The sequence below is a fragment of the Mobula birostris genome, chromosome 21, assembly GCF_030028105.1.
Source record: "Mobula birostris isolate sMobBir1 chromosome 21, sMobBir1.hap1, whole genome shotgun sequence".
Taxonomy (NCBI): domain Eukaryota; kingdom Metazoa; phylum Chordata; class Chondrichthyes; order Myliobatiformes; family Myliobatidae; genus Mobula; species Mobula birostris.
Window position 1 is genome coordinate 6,918,142 of NC_092390.1, and position 20,313 is coordinate 6,938,454.

At 45.1% G+C, this 20,313-nt stretch overlaps 1 protein-coding gene across 6 annotated transcripts in view; it reads right to left on the bottom strand.

The window, feature by feature from the left end:
- lzts2a (leucine zipper, putative tumor suppressor 2a) overlaps window positions 1-20,313 on the bottom strand; it is a 237,088-nt gene that overhangs the window by 101,739 nt on the left and 115,036 nt on the right. For 3 of the 6 annotated variants that reach the window (XM_072238885.1, XM_072238890.1, XM_072238891.1), the window contains exon 1: window positions 3,623-3,823. The exons of the other annotated variants lie outside the window; for them this stretch is intronic. The gene's annotated coding sequence lies outside the window, so the exon portion shown is untranslated. Of the gene's footprint in view, window positions 1-3,622; window positions 3,824-20,313 lie in introns of those variants that run through there. 6 annotated transcript variants of the gene reach the window in all.

Sequence of the window (20,313 nt, forward strand, 5' to 3'; positions counted from 1 at the left end):
GAAATAATGAAGATCCTTCAGTGAAATCTCACCAGTTGTAAAATAGAACACAGAACAGTTCAACCCAGCGTGGCCCTTCTGCCCATGATGTTGAGCCAACCTATATAAATCTACTCCATGATCAATCTAACCCTTCCCTCCTACAATACTCCATGATCAATCTAACCCTTCCCTCCTGCACAGCCCATTGCGCTCCATTTTTCTTACATCGGTGTGACTATCTAAGAGACTCTTAATGATCCTAAAGTATCAGCCTCTACTGCCACCCCTGGCAGTCAGTTCCAGACATCTATCCAGTGGTGTTAAAAAAAAACCCTACCTCCTACAACTCCCTCAAACTTTCCTCCACTCAGCTTAAATGGATCGCCTATGGTCAAGGAAAATCTGCTTATGGACTGTGTATCCCACTCCCGTCAGGACCACCAGACTCAAAAAACAGTTACTTTCCCCAAGCAGCAAGGCTGATCAACTTCTCCACTCACTAACCCACCCCTCCACATCATCAATCATTACTACTTTATCACTTCTGGTCGGAGTCACCTTATGTACAGATACTCTTGTGTCTAACATCACTTTATGGACATACAATCAATGTATAAACCAATCTTATATATTAACAATTATTTCATTTTTCTCGAATTGTGTCCTCGAAATAACATTAAATAATCTTGAATTAGCCACTACCACTCTGGGGTAAAAGATGCTGGCTGACCACCAGATCTGTGCCTCTGCTAATCTCATACAGCTCCATCAAGTCACCTTTCATCCTCCAGCACTCCCAGGAAAAACAACCCTAGCTCTCTCAGCCTTTTCTCATAAAATATGCTCTCTAATCCTGGTAAATCTCCTCTTCACCTTCTCTGAAGCTCCCACATCCTACCTATAATGAGGCAACAAGAAATAAACATACCTTGTGGCTCTTGAACTTAACCACCGCCCCCCCCCCGACTAATGTAAACCAACACACCATACACCTTCTTAACTACCTTCAACTTGCAAAGCAACTTTGAGGGATCTATGAACTCGGACCCCAAGATCCTTTTGTTTCTCTACACTGCTAAGACTCCAAAAATGTGAATCCCGGTGCCAGCTGACACTCTAGTCTGTCGAAGAATCAGTGCAGCACTGTTGGAAACTTTCTTCTTGGGGATGTGAAAGAGATATAATGCCGTCATTCTGAAGAAAAACAGGGAAGAATGCCCAGGACTCCTGGCTTGCAGGCGCGTGCTGGTCACAATGGCTGCTTCATTTAATTGTGGTTGCTCTTCACAAGAGATATATTGGTTGTCAAGAATATTGCAACATGCAGAGATTGTGAAAGGCGTTTACTTTTCTTTTAGGGCCTTCTTGGTCAAATATTCCATTGATTATACAAATGTTTCAATTTGTCAATTGGCCTAAAACAGTGGCTCAGTTGGAATGGGTCTATCCCAATGTGGAGATACATCCTGCTTCCGACCACTGACTAGATCAAAGCTCAATGGCAAAGATTACTTGCTGTAGCTGTCAGATGGAATCTGCTATAACAGTATTTGTTTATACAGCACTAAGAGTCAGACTCGACTTAATGACCAAATAACAACAAAACATAGCACGTGCCCTTGCTACTGGACTGGAATCAGCTGCAGATCAGCGATGTTCACGGCAGAACAAATCATAGATGCTCTCGAGCAGGGCTTCCCAATCTGAGGTCCACAGACCCTCAGTTAATGGTAGGGGTCCATGGCTTAAAAAGAGTTTGGGAACCCCTGCTCTAAAGGCCAGTAGAAGAATGCTGATGATTATATTGACTGGGAGGGGCAAAGCACAGCAAGAACTTGAGAACTGGGCAAAATTGAGAGGTTGCTTAACGGGCCATCAAAATAGGTAGGCAGGGGAATTGGGTGAACTGGGCTTGTTGAAAGTTACAGCATGGACAGCAGAGGGTGGGAGTTAGGAATATGGATATGCACGTCCTTTAAAACTTCACCCCTTCACCTCAAATGTACTTACAAGCTGAGAAAAAGATCCTGACTGTATACCCTACCTATGTGTCTCATTATTTTAAAGTTTTCTAATCCTCTGCATCCTTCCTGAACTGACTGCAATATTTCAAGTGAAGCCTAACCAAAGTTTTGTACTACAACACAAATTCCTTTCTCAGAATCTGAAAGATAAACCACTTTCTATTTGAATTGCAACGTAAACAGTGTAAACAAGTAAACAGTGAATGAAAGTTGTGCAATGTTACCACACTGCGAGTCTGAGAGTCCCTGGCCTGTCCTTGGGCTGCAGTCCTGTCTCTGTGTGTTGGGAGTGGGGGGTGGGAGGGGGGTTCATTGTTGTTGTTACTTGAATGAATGGTTCTGCTGAAAATGGTGGGCATACTATGTTGGCACTGGAATGTGTTGTGACACATGAAAACAGATCCTTAGGTTGTGTAGGCTCTTTAACGAAAACTATACATTTCACTGCTGCAGTAAATAAATTGGTCTGATTTAAACGGACATTGTTTCTTTGATTTGCAACTCTGAGATCAGATTCCCTTACACGGAAAGATTCAACTGACTGAAGTTTCGAGTTAATTCGGGAGTTGTGGGCATTGCTGCCAAGGTCCGCTGTCACTGACCATTCTGAAGTACCCTGGAAAAAGGAGATTCCTTCATAAATTATTGCAACCAATTAGAGGCGGTTTAGCAGATGGGGGTGGCTGATCCACTGGGCTATTTCACAGAGCCCCCACCTCCCGGACAACCACTTTACAGGCCAAACCAGTTAAGGCAAGCTTCCGTTAAGCGAAGGAGCAGAGTTTCTTTTAGGAATCCAATTAACTTCCAAGGTCGCCCATACGGACACTGGCGTTTTATTTGGATTTGTTTAATGAAATGCATTGTAAACTCTCTGCTCCCACAGTGGAATCTGAAGATCGGACGGTTAACCCAGGCTCAGGACGCGAGCCCAGTAACAAGTGCGGATACACGTAATCTTCCTACAGATGCACGAGAGGTTTCACCTCATTTCGCAGCCACCGCGCCTCCCCAGTATTTTTCCACTGTCCTCAGTACAAGTTTGCCAAACACAACGGAAACATACGGCGAATAGTTTCTGCGCTAAAATACACACCAGACATAGCCGTGCCAGGCGTTAAACCCGCGCAATAGCGCGATGGTCAGAATTTGAACTAAATCACTAACCAACGTGTACCAGGCTCCCCGAGAGCGGGCTGGGAATCTCTTAACGCGAGGGGGCAGGCTGGGTCGATTCCAAACCCATCCGCTCCCAGAACAAAGTCAGGGGACAAGGGGAAAGAGGGAGTAACAGCACAAAGCATATGGCTCCCCGCCACATCCTCCGGACCGGAGCCCACCTTCCCTCTCTCCGCCTCGGTGCAAACACCGACTGGTCAGCGGGGCACGAGAGGCAACTTTGCAAAGAACCTCTTCGGTGTGCCGGACCCCAGAGGCAAACCCCGCACACCCTTTTAACCCGGAAAGTGCTGCGTGAAATCAGATCCTTTTCTTCCCGCAAATCATCCCGAACTGTAACTCTTTACCATGAAGGGAGTTTTGCAAGTTGTAACTCCCCGCCCTACACTCACTCACCCACCCACCCCAACAGCAGGCGGACTTGCAGACTCCCTCACCGTTCGCCTTCGCCGCCGCCTCCATGGTTGCCTCGCTGACCCGTGTGCACTCTCGGGGCGAATCCCGGAGACCAGACCCCGCTAAGCCTCCCTCCTTCCAGCCGAGCAGAGGATCTCTGCAGCCACACAGTATGCGAGCTCGCTCTCCGACGTACTTCCTCGCAAACTGGGCTCAACTGTTCTGGGCAGCCCGAAGCTACACTCCCGTCAGAGCTGTCAGTGTACTGCCCGCCTCTAAGTGATGAGTCCAGCCCACTCACCGCTCCTCTGCACTTCCTCGCCGTCGAGAGCGCTTTGAAGTGCAGCCCCCTTAAAGCTGACACGGCCTTAAGGCTGGAACCTTTTTTCAGTAACTACGGGGGGGGGGGGGGGGGGGGAGGGGGATGGAGAGCCCTCATTCCCCGTCGTCCTCATTATATCACCCTCAAAGGAAATCCAATCCATTCCATAAGAGAAGAATTAGACCATTCGGTCACGGCTGATTTGCTATCCTTCTCAACCCCAGAACCCCATTACCCCATTCGCAGCAACCCCATGGTAAACTCTCCTCCAGCCGATTGCGGCTGCAATGCAAGACTGACCTCAAATATTGTGGGGGTGGAGTAATATTTCATTTTCCACCCTCCCTCCTCTCTTTCCATTTCCCCTTCTGGTTACCCTCTCACTCCTTCTCTTCTCCACACCCACCCTCATGATCGGCCCATCGCCACCCCCCCCCCAGTGTTCCTCTATTCCATGTTCCACTGTCTCCCCTATTAGATTCCTTCTTCTTCAGCCCTTTACCTCTCTTCCAACGATCCTCTCCCAGCTTCTTACTTCACCCCCCTTCTTCCCCAACCCACCATTCCCCTCACCCAGTCTCACCCATCACTGCCAGCGTCTCTTCACCCTCTTCCCCAGACCCACCTGCTTTTTTGGCTCTTCCCCTTTTCCTTCCAGTCCTGATGAATGGACTCGGCCCGAAGTGTCAAATGTTTATTCCTGTCCTTAGATGCTGCCTGGCCTGCTGAGGTCCTCCAGCACATTGTGTGTGTAACTCAACATTTCCAGCACCTGCCGATTCTCTTTTGTCCCAAATCACTCAGTATACCTTTCAAAAGGAAAGACAACTTCCATCACATTGCCTACTTAAAACCTGACATACAAGTCCATCCAAAAACGCAAACATGAGAAAATCTGCAGATGCTGGAAATTCAAGCAACACACACAAAATGCTTCCTACAGATGCTGCCTGGCCTGCTGCGTTCCACCAGCATTTTGTGTGTGATACAAGTCCATTTTCTGGGCAGTTTTGGAAGAGGCTAAAAACAGAGGGGAAAGTTAATGTATATAATATTATAACACGAGAGCATCATTTTGAGGTGTGGGGCAACTTTTTCACCCAAAGAGTGGTCAGTGTATGGAAGGAGCTGCCAGAGGAAGCGCTTGAGACTGGGACATTAACAACACTTAGAAGACAATTGGTCAGGTACATGGATAGGAGAGGCTTAGAGGTAAGTGAGCCAAATGTGGGCAAATGGGACAGGCTAAGATGGCAACCTTGGTCAGAATGGATCAGTTGGGCCGAAAGGCCTGTTCCTAGGCTGTATGACTCTATGAACGTAAACACCAATGGAAAATAATTTTGTACCGTCCCAAAGAATGGCTCAGCGACCCTGAACATCATACCTAAAACAAGTTACCCAATCATTATTGTGCTGCTGTCTGTGGGGTCTTAGTCATAGAACAATACAGACCAGACACAGCCCAATGAGTCCATGCTGACCACCCTACTAGTCCCAATTTTCTGCATTTGTTTTCCTCTAAGTCCCACCCCTCTATGTACCAATCAAAGTCTTTCTGAAATGGTACAACCACACCATTTAAACTGACAGCTCATTCTTTATCACCCTCTGTGTGAAGAAGTATTTTCCATCTCATTGTAAACTTGTTTAATTCTGGACTTCTCTAAGTTGAGGAAAACCTGCTACCATCCACTCTATCTATGCCCCTCATAATTTTAAACACTTCAATAAGGCTGCCTCTTATTCTCCTCTGTTATAACTCAGGCACTCTAGTCCTCATGACATCCTCACCCCCACCCTCTCAGGGGCTGTCAGGGATAGGTATAGCCTTGCTGGATCCAAAGAACGAATAAACCCAAAAGCTGGATATTAGGAACAAAGGGACCCAGTGGAGTGGTGCGGAACAGCGCCTCATTGGGATTGAAGACTTCCTACATTCCTCATTGTTTTCATCTGATTTCCCTCCCCGCTCACTGTGTCTCATGCTGCTTACAATCCCAGCAGCTCTACCCAGCCAGTGGCAAACAACGTCAACAGTGTTGAACCAAAAGCATTCATCAGCAGGACAAAAGCTGTGAATATTTTTCACCACACTGATGTTTTTTTATGATATTTACGTCTGTTTTAACTGCCTTGTTCCCAAAGGGCAGACACAGGACCCGTGGACCCTGCTAACGTGTGCTGATGGCTTCAGTTTCCCAAGATACAGGTGTGTCCCCCGCTTTTCGAACGTTCGCTTTACAAAACCTCACTGTTACGAAAGACCTACATTAGTACCCTGTTTTTGCTTTCAGAAGGTGTTTTCACTGTTACGAAAAAAAAGCAGCGCGCGATAAAAGGCAGCCACTCTCCCCCGGATTCGGAACGGCATTGCTTTAACACGTGCCTGTGAGCAGCCGTTTGCAAGATGAGTTCTAAGGTATCGGAAAAGCCTGAAAGAGCTCGTAAGGGTGTTACACTTAGCGTAAAACTAGACATAATTAAGCGTTTCAATCATGGTGAACGAAGTAAGGACAACATGAGTGTGGCTTGTGGAAGCTGACAAACATGATGTTAAAGAGGTTTTGGCATCCCATGACCAAGAACTGACAGATGAAGAGCTGATGCAATTGGAAGAAAAAAGGATAACAATCGAAACCGAATGAGTAATGATAAAGTACGATTTTAATTTTGAAAGGGTACGTCGGTTTAGGGGATATTTGCAGGATGGTTTGAGTCCTTATTAAAGAACTGTGTGATCGAAAAATGCGCGAGGCACAGCAGTCAAGCAAGCCTTCCACATCAGCCACAGCAGACAACGAACCTCGACCTTCGACATCGAGGTGGGCAGAGATAGAAAAAGATGAGCTGCCTGCCCTAATGGAAACAGACAATGACGAGATAACACCCCAGTGTCCCACCACACCAACCCCCGGGCCACGGACAGATACCGATTCGCAGAGAATGCAACAGTAGCCAGGAGGCACACAGCACATCTTTGAGAAAAAAGCCAAAATAAACAAGCTAATTAATTAGCTGCTGCCCAACACGTAAATGTCGGCCCAGATCAGAGACGACGCAATCGGAAATCAGCACTCATCTGGGCCGACAATTATGTGCCGGGCAGCACCTAATTAATTAGCTTATTTATTTCAGCTTTTTTCTTAAAGATGTGCTGGGTGCCTCCTGGCTACCGCTGCATTCCTGCATGCTTCACGGCAATGTATCATCGGCGGCCTGGAGGGTGGGAGCCACTGCACCATCCCAACCTGCGACGACTCAGTCTAACACACCATCATCACTGTGCTCGGCGCTGTCTTCCCGATTCCGGTAAGTGATACTACACTGTACATAAATTATTTCTACTTTATATAGGCTGTGTATTTTTATGTGTTATTTGGTATGATTTGGCAGCTTCATAGCTTAAAGGTTACTGGAGAGAGTGTTCTTGCCAACAGCGCTTGCGTGAGATTTTTGCTACGGAGAACAGTTCAGCAGTTCAGTAATGATTGTGGAAAAGTATTTCTACTTTATGTAGGCTGTGTATTTATCATATCATTCCTGCTTTTACTATATGTTACTGTTATTTTAGGTTTTATGTGTTATTTGGCATGATTTGGTAGGTTGTTTTTGGGTCTGCGAACGCTCACAAAATTTTCCCATATAAATAAATGGTAATTGCTTCTTCATTTTATGACATTTCGGCTTACGAACCGTTTCATAGGAAAGCTCTACCTTCGGATGGCGGGGGAAACCTGTACTCCAATAAATCCTGCTGTCCAGGGTGTCCAAGTTATTTCAGTTTAATGTATTTAGTACCCAACCCACCCACTGCTTTAGCTTTGCTTTTTCACTAATGCACATTAACGCTGGCAGGGTTTGCAGGACATTACTTCCTACAAAGCGAAACCCAATATCACGAATGGTAGCGATGCTTCACTTCTCTAGATGAGCTTCATGCCCTCTATGCCCGCTTTGAAAGGGAGAAATATAACTACAGCTGTGAAAATCCCTGCTGCACCCAGTGACCCTGTGATCTCTGTCTCAGAGGCCGATGTTAGGCTGTCTTTAAAGAGGGTGAACCCTTGCAAGGCGGAAGGTCCCGATGGAGTACCTGGTAAGGCTCTGAAAACCTGTGCCAACCAACTGGTGGATATAACCAAGGATACTTTCAACCCTTCACTGCTAATGGTCAGAAGTTCCCACCCACTTCAAAAGGGCAACAATTATACCAGTGCCTAAGAAGAGTAGTGTGAGCTGCCTTAATGACTATCATCGAGTAGCATTCACATCTACAGGGATGGAATGCTTTGAGAGGTTGGTCATGGCTAGAATCAACTCCTCCCTCAGCAAGGACCTGGACCCATTGCAATTTGCCTATCACCACAATGGGTCAATGGCAGATGCAATCTCAATAGCTCTTCACACAGCCTTAGATCACCTGGACAATACAAACACCTATGTCAGGATGCTGTTCGATGACTATAGCTCAGCAATTAACACCATCATCCCCACAGTACTGATCAATAAGCTACAGATTCTGGGCCTCTGTATCTCTCCCTGCAACTAGATCTTCAACTTCCTAACTGGAAGACCACAGTCTGTGCGGATTGGTGATAATAGCTTCTCCTTGCTGACGAACAACACTGGTGCAGTTCAGGGATGTGTGCTTAGCCCACTGCTCTACTCTGTATACACATGACTGTGTGGCTAGGTATACCTCAAATGCCAATCTATAAATTTGCTGTTGATAAGCCATTGTTGGTAGAATCTCAGATGGAGATGAGAGGACGTATAGGAGTGAGATATACCAGCTAGTGGAATGGTGCCGCAGCAACAACCTGGCACTCAATGCCAGTAGGACCAAAGAGATGATTGTGGACTTCAGGAAGGGTAAGACGAGGGAACACAAACCAATCCTCACAGAGGGCTCAGAAGTGGAGAGAGTGAGCAATTTCAAGTTCCTGGGTGTCAAGATCTCTGAGGATCTAACCTGGTCCCAACATACCGATGCAGCTACAAAGGCACGTCAGGAAATATTTCATTAGGAGTTTGAGCAAATTTGGTTTGTCAACTAAAACATTCAAAAATTTCTACAAATGTACCATGGAGATCATTCTGACTGGCTGCATCACTGTCTGGTATGGGGGCGGGGTGCGACCGCACAGGATCGAAAGAAGCTACAGAATGTTGTAAAATTAATCAGCTCCATCATGGGTACTAGCCTTTGTAGTATCTAAGACATCTTCAAAGAGCGATGCTGCAGGAAGGCGGTGTTCATTATTAACGACCCCCATCACCCAGGATATGCCCTCTTCTCATTGTTACCATCAGGAAGGAGGTACAAAAGCCTGAAGGCACACACTCAGCCTTTCAGGAACAGCTTCTTGCCCTCTGCCATCCGATTCCTAAATGGACATTGAACCCATATACCTAATGCAATTGATTTATTTATATTTTTCTATATTTATCATGTATTGCATTGTACTGCTGCAGCTAAGTTAACAAGTTTCATCATATATGCTGGTGATATTCAACCTAATTCTGATTCTGTTTGAGACTACACTAAGTTACAAAATTCCCTGGAGTGTGAAAGTTTTAATTCTAAACAAGTACCACCACCACTCTATAACACAAAAACTACATCCCATCATATCATTCCAACCCCTCCCATCCCAAACACTAACGACCTTCTCAACACACACCATCCCCAATGACCGCTGTCCCATCACACCTATCCCCACTCCACCCAACACATTTCCATCCTGCTCCAGTTCCAATATAACTCTGTACTCTGACACAACACAACACCCTGCTCTGTTCCCACATACCAATCCCCACTCCACCATGTCAAAGGAGAACACACCTTCACCCCATTCCTGTCCCAATACACCACACATACCGTCCCAACACAAGACACTTCCACTCCAGTCCCATTCCAACACACCTGTCCTGTCCCTACCCTGTCCCAACACAACACACCTATGCCCCATTCCTGTCCCAACACAACATCCTACCGTGTCCCACCACACGAGATACTTCCACTCTAGAATCCCATTCCAAAATACCTGCCCTGTCCGTACCGTCCCAACACAATGCACCCCCCCAATTCCCATCCCAACACGACACACCTCCACCCATTCCCGTCCCAACACACCAAACTTCCACCTTATTCTCGTTCCAGCACAAAAAAACCTCCACACCATTCCTGCCCCATCACACCAGCCACACAATACAGGGACACCACACCACACCACAACAGTCTTCCACCTGAACACACCATCACTTTGCCCCCCCCAACACCAACTACACTCCACCCTCAATCACCCCGTCACAGCCCAGCACCCCATCCTCACCAGTACCTATCCAACACCACTCCCTCATTTCATCCCACATAACCTAGCCCAACACATCACCTGCTTATTCCAACACATCACCCCTTTATCCCAGCCCACCTGCCCCCTCATTCCAACCCACCTAACCCACTTCAACGCATCACCCCATATTCCAATACACCACCCCACTGCAACAGGCCACCCATCATCCAAACAAGCCATTTCTGTCTGCCCCAAGCCCTCACTACACCACACCAACATCCCTATCACTAGTGCTCCACGTTCCCCCACTCCCCCCCCCGTCAACCCTGAAGGTTGACCCCATTTTATCTCCAGCCTATAAAGTTCCATCTGTGTTGACCACCTGAACCCCAGACCATGGGGCTGGCTGCTTTACATAAACCTGAGGGGCTCACTCAACATTTCAGAGGGAATTTAATAGTCAAGCACACTGCTCTGGTTTGGAGTCATGTGTAGGCCAGACCACGTACGCTAAAGATAGAGATTAGCTTTATTTGCCACTGGTACATTGAAACATCTTAACATGCAGTGAAATGCATTGTTTGCATCAATGACCACAGTCCAAATATGTGCTGTGGGCAGCCCACAACTGTCACGTGTGTCTGACGCTAACGTACAGTAGCATGCCTGCAACTTTCTAACCTTAACCTGTATGTCTTTGGACTCAGGGAGCACCAGAGGAAACCCATGCAGTCACGGGAAGAACATACAAACTCCTTTCAGGCAGTACTGGGAATTGAACCCCAATTGCTCAATGCTGGCACTCTAAGGCATAATGCTAACGCTGTGTTACCGTGCCACGTGCAAGGGATACGCAGGAGACAGCAGGTGCTGAGTTATGGAGCAACAGAAACTCTTCATCTGGAATAAAAGATAGAGATAAGAAGGTGTCTTTCAATTCAGATTAGAGGTCTCAAACTGAAATGTCATTCTTCCATTTCCCTCCAGCATCCTGCTTTGTTGCTATACAGTAAAAAAACAGCACCGTTCCTCCTCTGACAGGATGATTCAAACAAAATTGTTTTTTTTTACAACAATTAACTTCATGCCCATAAGACCATAAGTCAGAGGAGCAGAATTAGGCCATTTGGTACTTTGAGCCTGCTCTGCCATTCCATCATGGCTGATTTGTTATCACTCTCAAACCCATTCTCTGCTTTCTCTCCATATCCTTTGACACCCTTAATAAGACCATAATACATCAAAGCAGAATTAGGACACCCACCATCACTGATAATAATTTTATTGTCCAGATGTATTTATTTAAAATTCTCCAGTTGTCATATTGGGATTTGAACTCACAGCTCCTGGTCTCACAATTGCTAACACATTAACATAACCCCTGCGCTGCTGAGCCTGTGTCTGAGCAGCAGTTACTATAAATCATCTGATAAAGTAAGATAATGGGGAGATTGGCTAGTGTTCCGTCCAGAGCCCCAGTAACAGCCATGCCCAAGGGCAAAATCGGAGCTCAAAATAACTGCCACATTGGAGTAGAAAAGAGGCAGTCGGTACACACAGAGACAAAAGGCACTTGCTGAACACCACAGAGGGAATTGAATCATAGAGACGATTTGACGATGTGTTGAAAAATTTGTTTACCATGAGAAGCACAAATAATATGCTGGCATAAGACAGGGTCCAGAGGACAGTGTGGAATAGGCACTCGATCCGTTCTGCCAGCAACCCCCAATTTACCTCTAGCCTAATCATGGGACAATTTACAATGATCAATTAACATACTAAGTGGTATGGCTTTGGACTGTGGGAGGAAACCAGAGCAAACCTTTGAAACCCATGAATTCCACAGGGAGGACGTACAAACTCCTTACAGAGGATACCAGGATTGAACTCTGACACCCCAAGCTGTAATAGCGTCATGCTAACCACTAGGTCAGGGGTCCCCAACCTTTTTTGCACCGCAGACCGATTTAATATTGACAACATTCTTGCAGACCGGCCGACTGGGGGTGCGGGGGGGGGGGCCAGGTGGGTGTTAATCAAGACCGGAATATAGGTGATAAGTCACTTATAAGTGGCTAATACACTCAATTTCGTTTCTAAAGGGGTTTATCTAGCGAATTTAATATTACACACACAGCGCCTATTTTCCTTGCATGAATATAGTGATAAATCAATTACAGTGGTTCCCAACCTCCGGGCCGCAGACCGATACATTGCCGTGAAGAATGCAGAGGTACAGCGGTAGCCGGAATGCACCCAGCACATCTTTAAGAAAAAAGCCGAAATAAGCAAGCTAATTGATTAGGTGCCGCCCGGCACGTAAATGTCGGCCCAGATCAGCGGCAATAGGCGATTGCTGATTGTGTTGCCTCTGATCTGGGCCGGCATTTACATGCCGGGCAGCACCTAATGAATTAGCTTGTTTATTTCGGCTTTTTTCTTAAAGATGTGCTGGGTGCGTCCCGGCTACCACTGTACCGCTGTATTCTTCACGGCCCGGAGGTTGGGAACCACTGAATTATAAGTCACTTTTAAGTCAATAGCATCATAACATTTTAAGTAACGTTTGGATATTAAACACACAGCGCATATTTTCCTTGTATGAACATATAAAATCATTGCAACACACCAATATCGCTGAATCAGTGGGAGCCCTGGGCTTGTTTTCCGGCAACAAGATGATCCCATCGTGGGTTGATAGGAGACAGCAATACTCGAAGGGGGTTCCTTATGTCCAGTCTATTCCGCAATTTTTTCATTGCATTCATGGCAGAAAACTCCACTTCGCAGCGATATCATGTTGGAAATGGAAGCAACGTTTTCAGTGCTTTTGTGGCTATCTCAGGATATTCAGCCTTGACTTTGATCCAGAATGCCAGCAGAGATGTTATGTCAAACATACTTTTCAGCACACCGTCATTTGCAAGCTCGAGGAGTTGATCTTTTTCCCGCGCTGACATGGACGATTCACCAGAAACATTCACAAATGGGTCATGGATCCATTCCTTTGCATGTCTTGGGTCATTTGCTTCTTGGGTCACTGATGACCTCGCGTGCGTTAAAGTTCAACAGTGGGTGTGACAGGGAATGAGGAAAGGTGCAGCTGACTTATATCACTTCTTCATGGCCCAGTAGCACATGCTTTGCGGCCCGGTACCGGTCCACGGCCCAGTGGTTGGGGACTGCTGCACTAGGTAACCATGGCGTCACAAGAATGACCCCAGGAATGTAAGGGTTAACATGTAAAGTGTGCTTGAATTCTCTGGGCCTGTACTCTTTGGGGTTTAGAAGATTGAGAAGGAATCTCACTGAAACCTACCGAACATTGAAAGGCCTAGACAGAGTGGATGTGGAGACAAATGTGGGTGAGCCTAGGACCAGAGGACACAGCCTCAGAATATAAGGGTGTTCCTTTAGAACAGAGATAAGGAGGAATTTCCTTAACCAGAGGGTGGTGAATCTGTGGAATTCATTGCCACAAATAGCTGTGGGGGCAAAGTCATTGGGTGTATTTAAAGAGGAGGTTGATAGAATTCTTGATTAGTAAGGGTGTCAAAGGTTATAGGGATAAGGCAGAATGGGGTTGAGAGGGATAATAAATCAGCCATGATGGGATGACGGAGCAGACTCGATGGGCCAAATGGCCTAATTCTGCTCCTACGTCTTATGGTCTAATGATTCCTTTAATTCAAAACAAGCTAACAGTTCCAAGTGACATTCTACTCCGCAGAAACATGCACAAGCACACGTACACACACACACAGAATCAAAATCAGCTTTATTATCACTGACACAATATTTGCCGTGTTGTAACAGCAGTACAGCACAACAGAAAAAAATTCCTACAAGTTACAATAATGCATATAGAAATAAATAAATAGTGCAAAAAGAGAGCAAATAGTGAGGTAGTGTTTCAAGAACTACTCAGAAATTTGATAATGGAGGCGATGAAGTTCCTAAAAGTTGAGTTTGTCTGTGTCCTGCTATATTTCATTAGGAGTTTGAGGACATTTGGAACGTCCCCGAAGACTCTTAAAAAATACTTACTGATGTATTGTGGAGAGCTTCACCATTCAGGCTCCTGTACCTCCTCCCTGATGGTAGTAATGAGATGGTGAGAGTATGCCCTGTATGGTGAGGGGCCTTAGTGATGGATGCTACCTTCCTGACGCATTGACTTTTGAAAATGTCCTCGATTGGGGGGAGGGGTTGTGTCCCCTGATAGAACGGGCTGCAGCTTTTTTTAAATCTGTAAATCGGAGCCTCCATACCAGGTCATGTAACCAGTTAGAGTGGTCTCCACAATACTTCAGGAGATAAGCATCAGAAAATCTCCTGAAACTCCTAATGAAGTATAGCAGCACACACACACACACAATGACCATGTAAACCCTCCCAAAACTATCAGTCTGTTGAGCTTCACACATCAAAGTTGCTGGTGATCGCAGCAGGCCAGGCAGCATCTCTAGGAAGAGGCACAGCCGACGTTTCAGGCCGAGACCCTTCGTCAGGACTAACTGAAGGAAGAGATAGTAAGAGATTTGAAAGTGGGAGGGGGAGGGGGAGATCCAAAATGATGGGAGAAGACAGGAGGGGGAGGGATGGAGCCAAGAGCTGGACAGGTGATTGGCAAAAGGGATATGAGAGGATCATGAGACAGGAGGTCCAGGGAGAAGGAAAAGGGGGAGGGGCAAAGCCCAGAGGATGGGTAAGGAGTATAGTGAGAGGGACAGAGGGAGAAAAAGGAGAGAGAGAGAAAGGATATGTGTATATAAATAAATAAATAACGGATGGGGTATGAGGGGGAGGTGGGGCATTAGCGGAAGTTTGAGAAGTCAATATTCAGTGTTCAAGTCTGCTGAGCTTGTTGGTGGTATCCAGCTGAGCAGCCCGGACCTTTGCAGCTGCCACCAGACACATCTTCCACACGCAATCTGTGGCACACACAGCCATCACACCCTCCTATGAGCACAACAATTTCACTGATTTCGAGTGTCTGACAAATTCAAAAGAGCAGCAGGCAAATGTACAAATTGCATGGCGTTGAATCAAAGCACTGTCACTTCTCCCTCGTGGACAGCGATGCAGAAGATCAGCAGGCCTGGCGGCAACCAGGGAGACAGGAGAGGATTAACGCTGAAGGTCGGTGACCTTTCACATTCTTTCTGCACCCTCCCCGTATTAGCACAGATTCTTTGCTCAATGGCAGATCCATCTCCCATGTGGAGAGACCATAAGACATAGGAGCAGAATTAGGCCATTTGGCCCATTGACCGTGCTGTGCCATTCCGTCATGGCTGATTTATTATCCCTCTCAACCCCATTCTCCTGCCGTCTCTCCGTAACCTTTCACACTCTATCAACCTCTGCTTTAAATATACCCAAAAACGTGGCCTCCACAGCCGTCTGTGATAATGAATTCCATAGCTCCGTTACACTCTGGCTAAAGAAATTCCTGCTCTTCTCTGTTCTAAAGGGGCATTCTTCTACTCTGAGGCCGTGTATTCTGGTCCAAATCTCCTCCCACAATAGGAAGCATCTTCTCCACGTCCACTCTAGGCCTTTCAAAGAGTGTGGGGGTGGAGAAGGTTCCAGAGGAAGGGTGAGGTATTCCAGGGAATGCTCTGTGCACAGTGGAAACCTGGCTCGCTGGTGTATACTCTCAAACACTTGGGAACAGACAGCACATGCCAGCATCCAGAGAGGCTTCCGTTTGAGCGCTGCTCCCAACAGAGGAATCGGAAGCTGGAGTAGTCCATTTCGAAGTTCAAAGTGCAAAGTAAATTCACTATCAAAGTACATATATGTTATCATATACAACCCTGAGATTCATTTTCTCGTGGGCATACTCAATAAATCTATAGAAATAATAACCATAACAGAATCAATGAAGGATCACCCAATTTGGGCATTCAACCAGAGTGGAGACGACAACAAACTGTGCAAATACAAAAAGAAAGACATAATAACAATACAATAATAAGAAGTAAATATTGAGAACATGATGAAAAGTCCTTGACAGTGAGTCCATTGGTTGTGGGAACATTTCAGTGACGGGACGAGTGAAGTTATCCCCTTTGCTTCAAGACCCTGACGGCTGAGGGGTAATAGCTGTTCCTGAACCTAGTGGTGTGAGTTCTGGGTCTTCTACAGCTTCCTCCTGATATAGCAGTGAGAAGGGAGCATGAATCCGTTCCTGCAACAGCATTTCATGTGGACCTAACCAGTGGTCCATATCCACTACTTTCTGTAGGATTTTCCATTCAAGGGCATTGGTATATCCATTCCAGGCTGTGATGGAGCCAGTCAACATACCCTCCACCACACATCTATAGAAGTTTGTCAAAGTTTTTAGATGTCATGCTGAATCTCCACAAACTCCTAAGGAAGTAGGAGTTTCTTCATAATTGCATTTAGGTGCTGGGCTGAGGACAGATCCTCTAAAATATTAACACCTAAAGTTTAAAGTTGCTACCTCTCCGTACCTCTGATCCTCTGTTGAGAAAAGGCTCAAAGACCGTTCATCGGATCATAGGTGATCTGCCACTTTGGTTCCATTTTCCTGCATTATCTCCCTACCTTGTGGTTCCCCTTCAAATCCGGAACTCTAAAGGGCTCTGTTTTGAATATTCTCAGAGTCCGATCCTCCACAATCCTCTATGGTATAGAATTCCCCCCTAGGAGTTGACACCTTCCTTTGGGGGGGGGGGCAGGGAATCTTCTTCAAACCTCAGTCATAGCACAAAACCAGGCCCTTCGGCCCAAAGCATCCAAAGCAACAAAGACGTCCATCTAAGTGAGCCCCATTCACCCACATTCCTCTAAATCTTTCCTAATCACATTCTTATCCAAATATCTGTTAAATAACGTTACTGTACCTGCCTCAACCACTTCCTCTGGCAGCTCATTCTGTATACGTCTGAGTGAAGAAATTTCCTCTCATGTCCATATAAATCTTTCCCCTCTTAGCTAAACCATGCCTGATATTTTTCTGGTTCCCTAGGCCTGAGAAAAAGACTGTGCTATTGTATATATTCTCCTCATAACTGTATTCACGGATATTCATCCATCTTCCTCATACACTCCAAGGAATGAATTCCTAGTCTACTCAACTTCTTCCTTGAGTCCTGGTAACATTCTCGTAAATCTTTCTTGCGTGTTTTTCATCTTAATGATATCTTTCACATAACAGGATGATTAGAACTATACACAATGCTCCAGGAGTGGCTCCCTGTCCTCAGTCATCAGAAATCTTCCCTGAATCCACCTCTATGAAGATTAGGATCAATGAGATCTCCTCTCACTCCTCCAAACATGAAAATACAGGCCAGACTTCTTACTCTCATCATGTGATGAACCTGCTATCTCAGGAATCTTTGCAGGTAGTGGGTATAAAATTTTCTATAATATCATAAGACCAAAACTGTACCCAGTACTCCAGGTCAGGCCTCACAAGGCCCTATATAACACCAGCAGGAAAGGTCTAGAGGTATGATGTGGGCTAGCCTCATTTCCTCTTCTGTACCAGTTCCCCATTGCCCTAAATACCTTGATCTTTCAACAAGTGATCTATCTCCATTTATTTAACCCTGAGACATCAGAGCATCACACAGCTTATAAATTGGCTAAATCAGTGTTTCCAAATTGACCAGCATAAATTCATTCCATTGCCACCTTCTGCAATAAAATGACATTGTAGAGGTTAGATCATGAGAAGCATGATCTAACTCCACTTTCCCCTGGTGTAGAGAATTCCAGAGATGTGATTGACTTCACTAAGAGTTTGAGGAGATTTAGTGTATCAATGAACACTCCAGCAAATTTATACAGAATAGCGTTCTGACTGTTTGCATCACTGACTGGTATGGAGGTGCCAATGTACAGGATCATAAGATGCTTCGAAGGGTTGTAGACTCAACCAGTTCCAGCATAGACATAAACCTCCCCACCACTGAGAAAACCTTCAAAAGGCAGTGCCACAAGAATGCGGCATCCATCATTAAGGACCCTCACCATCCGGATCATGCCTTCTTCTCATTGCTACCATTTGGGAGAAGATAGAGAAGCCCAAAGGCCCATACTCAATGTTTCCTGAACAGCTTCTTCCCCTCCTTGGGTTGCCAGAAGAGGTACCTCTCTACCAAAGAGGTGTAAGGCACTGCTTCTCTCCATTAGCCTACAGGTCACCCTTGGGCAAGGTGAAGCTCCTACTTAGCCTCCTGATCAGGGTCATGTGAAGCTACGGGAGCAGGTGGTGGATGGTCGTATGAGCAGCTGGTGCATTACACAAGTCCTGGTTATGCCACCACTGACATGAGACAGATAATCTCTGAAGAATATGCATAATGGCTGTGGTCACCCATCTTGTAAAGACACTGCCCAGAAGGCAACAATGGCAAACCACTTCTGTAGAAAAATTTGTCAAGAACAATCATGGCCGAAGACCATATTTGCCTGCATCGTTCAACACAGCACATAAAGGCAATGATGAGGATGATCGTAGGCATTAAAGAATGATGCCTGCCACTTGATTGTGCCTGTATAAGTAACCAGATTGAGTTAAACTGCTACAGGATCATGTAATGTGTTGGATTGTTTCTGTTTCATCTTGGCATTTCCTACACATATCACCTTGAAATTGTTGGTCTTTTATTATGGATTTTTGATTTTTTTTTGTGTTAACCACTTGGTCCTGTATTGACACAAGGAACCCCTTCTGTTTCTGGGAAGAGATCTCCAACTCTGAGCCAGGCGTTCAACGTTTCCTTGCTGACATCTAGTCTGCTCAGATCATGGGGATGTCTTTCATGGATGGTCATCTGTTCCATTGGTTAACTTTTTTCTTCTACAGTGATAATTTCTTAATTTTTCTGGGTTGTGTTTTCATTTATTTAGTGCTGTATACTTCTTATCAAAATTGCATATGCTCACCTGGTGTGCTGAATTCTGTTTTCATTGATGAAAATACATCCTTAGAAGCTTTATCTGACTGTTGTGTAGATTTTTAATGTCTGTTATTCCTTTTCCCCCCTTCTGTCCTAGGTAATGTTAATCTAAGCGCATTCGAATGTACCTAATGTTTTCTGAAAATTGTCATTTCAGTTCCTAATTTTCTTTGTAAAATTTCCAGATCGGTTTCAGACCAAGATATTATGCCAAAAGAATAGAGCGAGAGTGTTTATTGGTTTTGTCATATTTTTATTGTTAAGCTTTGTTTGACAGATCTTCCTAAGCCTTGAAGTAAAACAAAAGTTTTTTCTTTATTGCACTATGATCTATTTTCTTTGCTTCTTGATATTCCAGATACTTACGTTTCATATTCATCCATCGGTTGTATTGTATCCTGCTGCTCTGTTTTGAATTTTACTAGCTCTATTGCACCTTTCTCTGTTTAATGTTCTGCATTTATCTAGTCCAAAGCTCATGCTTATATCCTTCAAAAATAGTTCTACTATTTGAATTCATTGCTTTAGCTTTACTGATGAAGCAGCACATAATTTTAAATCGTCCACGTATAGAAGGTATGTAAAGGCAGAGCTCATTGCATTGTCTCTGATTTGATACCCAATTTTCATCCAAATCAATAAATTAGAGAGCAGGTTTAAAGCTGGACAGAACCATAGTGGGCTTAAAGAGTTGCCTTGGAAAATGCCTTGGTTTATTTTGATAATGGTGGTTATTCTTTTTTGGTTGCTGAAAGGGTGATTATTGCATGCCAATGATTCATCAGATTTTGAAGGAATTTCACAAGTGCACATGTAGTTTATACATATTAAGAACTTCTGTTAACCATGAGTGTGGGACAGAATTAAATGCCTTTTGGTAGTCAGAATAGCAACATGAAAGATCTCCACTTTTCTGCTGGACTTGATTTAGAGTTACAGAATATATTATTAGTTGATCTTTACATCCTTTCATAGCCTTACAGCATCCTTTCTGCTCTATTTTGTGGTTATATAAGTGAGCAGTGATTAATTGCGAGATATTTGATGTTACAATTTTATATATGGTTTATAAACAAGTAATAGGACGAGATTCTGATGGATCTTTTGTGATTTCCCTTTTAGGTAAAAAATACGTTTCACTTTCTGTCAAAAATCCAGGCACT